Here is an 11,613-nt window from a genome sequence, read left to right as displayed (position 1 = left end):
TTGCAATAACCCCAAGATAGTGAAGATCATAAAGGTAACATGCCCCGGGGAATGTCCATATATATGTCTGTTAAAAACAGTATTCATAAGACCACAGATATCTGTGAGTTTTTGTCACCACGTGCACACCGAAGGGACCACTCCATAAGACAAAGTGGGTAACTCTGCCCGTTGCACTACCGGTGGTACCAGATTATAAGGTCAAACCTAGGTTAAACCGGCAGACTAGAGGTATTGTCAGCACATCTTGGAGGAAATTTATTAATGTAGCATGAACCGGGGAATCTGTCTGTCCGTATATGTTGAAAACAGAGTTCACAAGACCCCAGATATCTGCGAGATCCGAATTTTCTATTAGAACTAATCGGAGAAATTAAAAGGGGAGTTTCTGGTACATTTTTTATTTATTGAATTATACAGGCCGACAAAGGATTGTAGTTTGAAATAACGTACTTTTTGAGAGGTTATAACATCACCAAGACAACTTTATTTATAAAATGTTGTATACCATCTGAAAGTCCATTCTATCAACTTTCAAACCAAGGCTTAACCTCTGACATATCTTCCCGCTTTTTTCAAATAAATGTGATGGAGAAAATCTGAGTTCATATTCGGATTCAGCACTGTTCAGTGATTTAGAAATATCTAACACGGTCTCAGGGTTTCGACTTTTTTCAAATTTAGTTGGCCTGTGTTATTGAACCTAGAAGAATAAACTGGTGTTTAAAAATTTATAAGAATAAACTGGTGCTTAAGTCTAAGGTAGTACCATAGACTTAAACACGCAGCATCCTGATTGAAAGAAAATCTATAAAAGTGGACCTTCTAGAACTTTTTCGATTTTCAACTGATATTTTGGCCGAATATAGAACTCTTACTTGTTAATTAACTAGTTTTTATCTTAAACAAGCTATAGACGAGTTCAAAGAATCTCAAACATCAGTCTTAATCATAAATAACATTTTTGACCTTGAAACTTGCAATTTTATAGAAACAACAATGTCTTTAATGTCACAGTAACTTACTTAAACAACAACAACAATAATGTAAAACATTTGGGAAATTAATATTTATGATATTTTTTTTACAGTAAAGAACGTCTTAAAAAATAATGAAATATTAACTTACATATATAATGTAAGGCATATTTTTCTTAACACATACGAAGTTAATAAATTTTAACATAAAAAAGTGTTAAATGATTTAGACATTTTATGATGAAGAAAAAAGGATACGTAAGGACCATATTTATAAGTGCTTTATAAAGTTGTTGATGGTTTATTTTGTATAGAAAATATGCGTAATAAACCTAAAATAAACGTCTGATATCTTTATGAATACGGGCTTAGAAGTTTTTCGAAATATCAGCTCTCTACAGCCGACAATTTTATTCTAAATTTCGAATAATCGATTTGCTGTAAAAATTATTCCGTTAAAGATTTGTGTCCAAGTAGTAGTACCAAGCAGCAGTTACCAATATGTGTGTTATTGCAAAATAATGTTCTTAAACAAAATAACCTTGAAATTGCAAAAAAAGAAAAATTCCAATTTTTATTCTGATTTGTTTTATTTGCTATTTTTATACAAAACTAAATAGTAATAATTTTACTTTTGTTGTTATTTTAAATACTAGAAAAATGTAGTTTTTAAACTTGCAACTTGCATAGAAAAAAAAAAAATAAAAATTATAGTTAGAAATCCAACCTTGTCTATTGTTTTGTAGGTGACATTGAAAATTGCAAAATTTTCTATGGCCACAGAGGTTCTTTTAATATTTCCAAGTTTTTCTTTTTAAATATTTATTGTTTTTATTTTTTTTTTGTTACTTCGTCCGCACATTTTGTCGGGTCTTAACGTCCTACGCTTTTCTTGTATCCTTAATTAAAGTTGTATTAATTTTGTTGGCTGTTACTGGGGTTTTGTGTTGACGTTGTAACCATTTTGTTTTATTCATTCATTGTTATTGTTGTTGCTGTTGTTTGGTTTTAACAGGAAAAGGGAAAAACAGCAATTTATAACAGTTTGTTCTGCTGGCTTCAGCTGGTTTTTATTTTTATATTGTGCCCTACTATAGTGGGGAGGGGATTTATGCTATTGTCATGATGTTGGTAATGCTCGGAAATATAGCTCCCTTAATCAACCATATGTTGCAGTTCCGTTTAGGATCATTTTGAAGTAATAAAAAGTGGAGGATTCCTCTTGGTATCAAAGTATTTGAAACTGGTTCAAAACGATCCATTATATCACCATATAGCCAACCAGCTGTAAGTCTCTGTAACTTGAAAATTTTTCGTGTCTTTCGCTCTCTAGACTTAGCAATGCATAAACCGGTTAATAATGAAATATTTTAAAATTGTAAACGAGAATTTATCGATTCCTTACGGAAAAAGTTGAGACCTTCGTGTTAAAAGTTAGTTAGTTAGTTAGTTAGTTAGTTAGTTAGTTAGTTAGTTAGTTAGTTAGTTAGTTAGTTAGTAGTTAGTTAGTTAGTTTAGTTAGTTAGTTAGTGAGTTAGTAGTTAGTTAGTTAGTTAGTTAGTTAGTTAGTTAGTTAGTTAGTTAGTTAGTTATAGTTAGTTAGTTAGTTAGTTAGTTAGTTAGTTAGTTAGTTAGTTAGTTAGTTAGTTAGTTAGTTAGTTAGTTAGTTAGTTAGTTAGTTAGTTAGTAGTTAGTTAGTTAGTTAGTTAGTTAGTTAGTTAGTTAGTTAGTTAGTTAGTTAGTTAGTTAGTTAGTTAGTTAGTTAGTTAGTTAGTTAGTTAGTTAGTTAGTTAGTTAGTTAGTTAGTTAGTTAGTTAGTTAGTTAGTTAGTTAGTTAGTTAGTTAGTTAGTTAGTTAGTTAGTTAGTTAGTTAGTTAGTTAGTTAGTTAGTTAGTTAGTTAGTTAGTTAGTTAGTTAGTTAGTAGTTAGTTAGTTAGTTAGTTAGTTAGTAGTTAGTTAGTTAGTTAGTTAGTTAGTTAGTTAGTTAGTTAGTTAGTTAGTTAGTTAGTTAGTTAGTTAGTTAGTTAGTTAGTTAGTTAGTTAGTTAGTTAGTTAGTTAGTTAGTTAGTTAGTTAGTTAGTTAGTTAGTTAGTTAGTTAGTTAGTTAGTTAGTTAGTTAGTTAGTTAGTTAGTTAGTAGTTAGTTAGTTAGTTAGTTAGTTAGTTAGTTAGTTAGTTAGTTAGTTAGTTAGTTAGTTAGTAGTTAGTTAGTTAGTTAGTTAGTTAGTAGTTAGTAGTTAGTTAGTTAGTTAGTAGTTAGTTAGTTAGTTAGTTAGTTAGTTAGTTAGTTAGTTAGTTAGTTAGTTAGTTAGTTAGTAGTTAGTTAGTTAGTTAGTTAGTTAGTTAGTAGTTAGTTAGTAGTTAGTTAGTTAGTTAGTAGTTAGTTAGTTAGTTAGTTAGTTAGTTAGTTAGTTAGTTAGTTAGTTAGTTAGTAGTTAGTTAGTTAGTTAGTTAGTTAGTTAGTTAGTTAGTTAGTTAGTTAGTTAGTTAGTTAGTTAGTTAGTTAGTTAGTTAGTTAGTTAGTTAGTTAGTTAGTTAGTTAGTTAGTTAGTTAGTTAGTTAGTTAGTTAGTTAGTTAGTTAGTTAGTTAGTTAGTTAGTTAGTTAGTTAGTTAGTTAGTTAGTTAGTTAGTTAGTTAGTTAGTTAGTTAGTTAGTTAGTTAGTTAGTTAGTTAGTTAGTTAGTTAGTTAGTTAGTTAGTTAGTTAGTTAGTTAGTTAGTTAGTTAGTTAGTTAGTTAGTTAGTTAGTTAGTTAGTTAGTTAGTTAGTTAGTTAGTTAGTTAGTTAGTAGTTAGTTAGTTAGTTAGTTAGTTAGTTAGTTAGTTAGTTAGTTAGTTAGTTAGTTAGTTAGTTAGTTAGTTAGTTAGTTAGTTAGTTAGTAGTTAGTTAGTTAGTTAGTTAGTTAGTTAGTTAGTTAGTTAGTTAGTTAGTTAGTTAGTTAGTTAGTTAGTAGTTAGTTAGTTAGTTAGTTAGTTAGTTAGTTAGTTAGTTAGTTAGTTAGTTAGTTAGTTAGTTAGTTAGTTAGTTAGTTAGTTAGTTAGTTAGTTAGTTAGTTAGTAGTTAGTTAGTTAGTTAGTTAGTTAGTTAGTTAGTTAGTTAGTTAGTTAGTTAGTTAGTTAGTTAGTTAGTTAGTTAGTTAGTTAGTTAGTTAGTTAGTTAGTTAGTTAGTTAGTTAGTTAGTTAGTTAGTTAGTTAGTTAGTTAGTTAGTTAGTTAGTTAGTTAGTTAGTTAGTTAGTTAGTTAGTTAGTTAGTTAGTTAGTTAGTTAGTTAGTTAGTTAGTTAGTTAGTTAGTTAGTTAGTTAGTTAGTTAGTTAGTTAGTTAGTTAGTTAGTTAGTTAGTTAGTTAGTTAGTTAGTAGTTAGTTAGTTAGTAGTTAGTTAGTTAGTTAGTTAGTTAGTTAGTTAGTTAGTTAGTTAGTTAGTTAGTTAGTTAGTTAGTTAGTTAGGTTAGTTAGTTAGTTAGTTAGTTAGTTAGTTAGTTAGTTAGTTAGTTAGTTAGTTAGTTAGTTAGTTAGTTAGTTAGTTCGTTAGTTAGTTAGTTAGTTAGTTAGTTAGTTAGTTAGTTAGTTAGTTAGTAGTTAGTTAGTTAGTTAGTTAGTTAGTTAGTTAGTTAGTAGTTAGTTAGTTAGTTAGTTAGTTAGTTAGTTAGTTAGTTAGTTAGTTAGTAGTTAGTTAGTTAGTTAGTTAGTTAGTAGTTAGTTAGTTAGTTAGTTAGTAGTTAGTTAGTTAGTTAGTTAGTTAGTTAGTTAGTTAGTTAGTTAGTTAGTTAGTTAGTTAGTTAGTTAGTTAGTTAGTTAGTTAGTTAGTTAGTTAGTTAGTTAGTTAGTTAGTTAGTTAGTTAGTTAGTTAGTTAGTTAGTTAGTTAGTTAGTTAGTTAGTTAGTTAGTAGTTAGTTAGTTAGTTAGTTAGTTAGTAGTTAGTTAGTTAGTTAGTTAGTTAGTAGTTAGTTAGTTAGTTAGTTAGTTAGTTAGTTAGTTAGTGCCAACAGTTTCAAAAATGTTTTTAAAGGGCTACAAGGTTCACATTGCCGTGTTTAACCGTTTATACTTTCCTATTTTCTACGCTATTCATTCTCTTCGTGTGTGTTTTTGATTTACACAACTTTTTTACATCCATGTTTTCCTTTTTTTATTCCTTCATTGACACCCACGCAGTTTTAAACGGTATTAAACACATTTGGTTGCTTTTGCCATTATTGTTAAAGGGAGGATACATTTATTCTTCCATTCATACACATGTCTTGGAAAGGACTCCTTTCGCTCTCTCTCTCTTTCTCCATATATTCCTTGCTGTGTAAAAACTATTAAATGTTTAATGTTCTAAATAAATATCTACTTGTGTGCACAATGGTAAGCGTAAGATTTGAGAAAAAGGAGAAAAAAAACCAACAACTTTTTATTATAATTATTTGCGGTTGTCTGAAGGGGCTCTAGGAATAATCAAACCTGCTGTGCCGTAAGTCAGGCTGTTAATTTATGCGTTACTGGAATAGAATTTGGGAATTTGGACGTTAAGAAATCCTTAAAAATGTATAAACAACATTTGCATATTGTGGTTTTGTACTCGAGTGAATGAGTGAGTGATAAAAATTGCTAAAATTTGTGAGCCTTAATTGTTATTGTGGGTTTTTCTTACAAACGTAATAGAATATGTAATTTTTTCAAGAAAAGAAATGTGTTGGATTTGGGATTATTATAAAAACAAAGTGAAGGGAATTCGAGAGAAATTAGTATAATTATTTAGGATATGGAGTAAATCTTTGAAAGGAATGTTAATTAACATTTATGATTGTTTTCACATTAAAAAGAATTTCTATTCATATTTCTTCCTTAATTTTACTTTAAAGATGTTTGGAAATATTTCGTAAGTTAAAGCTCTTAAGACCCTCAACAACAATAATTGAAATCCTGACAATAACAATAAACTACTGCTTGTCATCAACGTGCTTATCATTGATTTAAATCATAGTTAAAATAATGGTCAAGATAAACATGCTACCAAAAGAACGTTTGTTAAGAAAAGGAGAAAATAAATGAAAATCATTTCTTAACATTACAAATTTATTCATTCCTGTTTTTCTAACATTTATTATTATTATTTCCTCACTCACCAACACATATACAATGATTTGAACAAGATTTCTTTTTATGACGCCTTTTGGCAAACCTTAAAAAAAAAAACTAAGAATGAAAACGTAAAAAATAAATAAAACATGAATTGATATGAACGAACAGAACACATTGGCAATGTGGTATCCTGCGTGTGATTTACACTCCTCTTTAATATTGACCTGTATTTAGTTGCTGTTTCCGCTTTAGTGTTACTAACACTCTAACACTTTTATGTGTGTGTGTTTCTTATAGAACTACAATTACTATTCTAACGATAACGGTAAAAACAACAACTATATACAATTTCTAACACTTTCCAAAACAAGTTTTACCAATTCCAACAACCAATCAAGCAACCACCCACCGAAAACTACTTGAATTCTTTTTATGCGTATCGCATCATCTTTTTTTTCGAAATTTAGGTTGTTGTTGTTGTTGTCGTTATTATCGGTTGTTAAATGTCGTTGTCGATTGTTGTAGTTTTTTTCTTCATACAATCTCTAGTCCTTTATTGTTGTTTTTGTAATTTGGTATATTTAATTTTATATTCATTCAGATTGCTGCTGTTGTTGTTGTTGCTGTTATTGTTATTAAACCCCTAAAAGTAGGTCAATTTTATCATGATAATAAAGTTCGACAGAAAAAAACATAACATAACAGCAAGAGAAATAGAAATAGAACTCCGACTATATGAAACAGCATAATTTGAATTAGAAATTGAAGTTTTTTTCTACTTTTTTTTGTAATACAACTACAGGATGTTTTTTTTTCATTTTTTTTATTCAAACTTTTCCTTTTGTTTGTTTGCTACAATTTTGTTGGATATGTATTAAGGTTTCAAATTTCTTTTCATTCTTTTTCATTGGTATGACCTTTACTGTTAATGTCTTTTATCGGATTCAGACATAAATTGTGTTAAAAAAATACCAACTCTAATTCATAATATTTAAGGAGGCTGACTAAAAAGTTACTTAGAACTTCAGTTTTCAGTATCTAGTTTCGTATTCCGCATTTGTAGGGGCTTCTTTTCAAACACACTTTCCTCGCCTTAAAAAAAGCTTGATTTGGTTTATGTTCCTTAATCCTCCTTATTCTCAGTTGAGACTCCTTTAGGTGAAGCATTGCACAGTAGCCAAGCCATAGAAGACACAAAGCTTTTTTCCCTCTTGGCTTTGTTCTTAATGATCAGCTCCGTAAATCGTTTAATGACCGAAAACCTTATAAATAATTTAATTTTAAAAATGACCAATTATAACTAAAAACATGTTATGAAATTTTAGCAAATATTTTGTAAAAAATTCAGGATTTTGAAGCAATAAATATAATCTTACTTAAATAACTTTTCAGATTAGTTTCAACTACCTTTTTCCATTTCACTTTACTATTCCTATACATAGGCAAAATATCAAGTTACTTATTTGCAAATTTCTCTATTCATATAACGAAGAAAAAAATAATAAATTAATATGGTACCCGTCAAAAAAACTTTCAACTTTATGGCTCTAACAAAAAAAAACTTTAGTTGTTAAACAACAACACAAAAAAAGTTGTCAATTCGTATGTGTTTGGATTATTAAATTTATGTATGTTCTAAATATGTCTTTATGAATTTGAATTTTTATTTTGGCAAATAAATAACTCATACGCACCGCTACGTGCCTTATTAGACAGATAAGAAAAAAAAAACTTGTTATTTATGTTCACTTCATTCACCCTCCTGCCATTCGCAAGTTCAGAGGTACGCGGACAAGTTAAAACCTTTTTGGAGGGACTTTAGTAGTTGAGTTTTTAATATATGTTTTTTGATATTCATATAAAACTTTTATTTTTTTATGATAAAAAGTTTTAAAAGACTTCTTAATATTTAAACTGATGGATGTATTACCATCATTTAGAGTAAGACGATAGACTAATATAGATAGACTATAGACTAGACTCTAGACTAGACTATAGACTAGACTATAGACTAGACTCATGACTAGACTATAGACCTAGGACTATTAGACTAGACATAGGACTAGACTATCGACTAGACTATAGACTAGACTATAGACTAGGACTATAGACTAGACTATAGACTCGGACTATAGACTAGGACTATAGACTAGGACTATAGGACTAGACTATAGACTAGACTAGTCGACTAGACTATAGACTAGACTATGACTGGCCTAGACTATAGACTAGACTATAGACTAGACTATAGACTAGACTATAGACTAGACTATAGACTAGACTATAGACTAGACTATAGACTAGACTATAGACTAGACTATAGACTAGACTATAGACTAGACTATAGACTAGACTATAGACTAGACTATAGACTAGACTATAGACTAGACTATAGACTAGACTATAGACTAGACTATAGACTAGACTATAGACTAGACTATAGACTAGACTATAGACTAGACTATAGACTAGACTATAGACTAGACTATAGACTAGACTATAGACTAGACTATAGACTAGACTATAGACTAGACTATAGACTAGACTATAGACTAGACTATAGACTAGACTATAGACTAGACTATAGACTAGACTATATACTAGACTAGACTATAGACTAGACTAGACTAGACTATAGACTAGACTATAGACTAGACTATAGACTAGACTATAGACTAGACTATAGACTAGACTATAGACTAGACTATAGACTAGACTATAGACTAGACTATAGACTAGACTATAGACTAGACTATAGACTAGACTATACTAGACTATAGACTAGACTATACAGACTAAACTATAGGCTATAGTCTAGTCTATATTCTAGTCTATAGTCTAGACTATACAGACTAAACTATAGGCTATAGTCTAGTCTATAGTCTAGTCTATAGTCTAGTCTATAGTCTAGACTATAGACTAGACTTAAGACTAGCCTTAGACGATAGACTACATAGACTAGACAGCTCTAGACTAAAATCATTAAGAGGGTACTTTTCGTTCTTAAAATGGTACTTTTTAGGTTATATAAACAGGAATGCTTATAATTGCAAATTCTTAAAATGGTACTTATTAGATTCTTATTTTCCAAAAAAATAAATAATTTCCTTTCGACAGGGTTTACTAACTTACCGAAAAAATTTATAATTTTTCCACATTGTTAAATTCAATTTAAAAGGGAGCAGGAGAAGAAAGTAAAAAAGTAAATGTCTGTTTAATATGTATAAAAATAATGACTTGTAATTTTTGTTGTTGGATTTTTCTTTCATTCTTTCTTTCCTGAATATTTAGAAATAGAAAATTTTTTTGTAAGTCATCAAATTGAGTGACTGACTGCTGGTAAAATGAATGAATTGACTGACACATATAATGACATGTGTTGTCTATAATTTCTTTTTCCAAAACATATTTTGTTGTAGTATAGTAGGTATCTTTAACGTTATAAATAAAATCGAAAATTCTGCAGTTTATTTTATTGAAAGTTTGGGTATATAAGTAAATCAGTTCAGAAATGTGCATATACATACATATATGTATCTATGTTTGTAACAGTTGCTTATATACCGTAAATATTTTATGTATTAAGCCAGTGTAGATAATAGTTATATTACTTTGTGCTGATATTATTAGATATTAAAGATTAAAAAAATGAATTTTTACCATTTTTGGTAGTAGAAAAGTAAACTATAGATGTTTCAAAATAAATGCTAAAAATTTAAGAAAGAATCCTATAATTTAAGTTTTACACCCAATACTTAACATTCTACATACAATTTAAAAACTGTGTTTCGTTCTCTTTAAAGTAAGGTAACGATATGTACTAAATATTGTTGGCATTTTTAATATATCATGCTCAGCTAACAAGAACAACAATGTCTTTCTTTTTTACATAGAAATATACAATCTACAAAATGTGTTTAAATATGTATGTACATGGAATTGTATATAACATTTATTATTTATATACTTACTAAATATATAAATACACAAAAAGGAAAGAAAAAAAAACACAATGTATACAAAGTCGCCCACGCACTTTTTCCGTTTCCTTTTTTAGTTAGTTGTATGTTTGCATACCCGGCAGTTTAAAATTATAAATGATCATCAGAACTGAACTAGAACTGAACTAAAACTGAACTAGAACTGAACTAGAACTGAACTAGAACTGAACTAAAACTGAACTAGAACTGAACTAGAACTGAACTGAACTAGAACTGAACTAGAACTGAACTAGAACTGAACTAGAACTGAACTAGAACTGAACTAGAACTGAAGAACTAGAAACTGAACTAGAACTGAACTAGAACTGAACTAGAACTGAACTAGAACTGAACTAGAACTGAACTAGAACTGAACTAGAACTGAACTAGAACTGAACTAGAACTGAACTAGAAGAACTAACTGAACTAGAACTGAACTAGAACTGAACTAGAACTGAACTAGAACTGAACTAGAACTGAACTAGAACTGAACTAGAACTGAACTAGAACTGAACTAGAACTGAACTAGAACTGAACTAGAACTGAACTAGAACTGAACTAGAACTGAACTAGAACTGAACTAGAACTGAACTAGAACTGAACTAGAACTGAACTAGAACTGAACTAGAACTGAACTAGAACTGAACTAGAACTGAACTAGAACTGAACTAGAACTGAACTAGAACTGAACTAGAACTGAACTAGAACTGAACTAGAACTGAACTAGAACTGAACTAGAACTGAACTAGAACTGAACTAGAACTGAACTAGAACTGAACTAGAACTGAACTAGAACTGAACTAGAACTGAACTAGAACTGAACTAGAACTGAACTAGAACTGAACTAGAACTGAACTAGAACTGAACTAGAACTGAACTAGAACTGAACTAGAACTGAACTAGAACTGAACTAGAACTGAACTAGAACTGAACTAGAACTGAACTAGAACTGAACTAGAACTGAACTAGAACTGAACTAGAACTGAACTAGAACTGAACTAGAACTGAACTAGAACTGAACTAGAACTGAACTAGAACTGAACTAGAACTGAACTAGAACTGAACTAGAACTGAACTAGAACTGAACTAGAACTGAACTAGAACTGAACTAAAGACTGAACTAGAACTGAACTAGAACTGAACTAGAACTGAACTAGAACTGAACTAGAACTGAACTAGAACTGAACTAGAACTGAACTAGAACTGAACTAGAACTGAACTAGACTAACTAGACTAAGTAACTGAACTGGAACTGAACTAGAACTGAACTAGAACTGAACTAGAACTGAACTAGAACTGAACTAGAACTGAACTAGAACTGAACTAGAACTGAACTAAACTGAACTAGAACTGAACTAGAACTGAACTAGAACTGAACTAGAACTGAACTAGAACTGAACTAGAACTGAACTAGAACTGAACTAGAACTGAACTAGAACTGAACTAGAACTGAACTAGAACTGAACTAGAACTGAACTAGAACTGAACTAGAACTGAACTAGAACTGAACTAGAACTGAACTAGAACTGAACTAGAACTGAACTAGAACTGAACTAGAACTGAACTAGAACTTCAGTTAATAAATCTGCAAG

This window comes from Lucilia sericata, unplaced genomic scaffold, assembly GCF_015586225.1.
Source record: "Lucilia sericata isolate MDLA Ls3-8-SP2 unplaced genomic scaffold, ASM1558622v1 Contig000479F_arrow, whole genome shotgun sequence".
Taxonomy (NCBI): Eukaryota; Metazoa; Arthropoda; class Insecta; order Diptera; family Calliphoridae; genus Lucilia; species Lucilia sericata.
The sequence above is the reverse complement of the archived record's forward strand: the minus strand, read 5'-3'. Positions refer to the sequence as shown.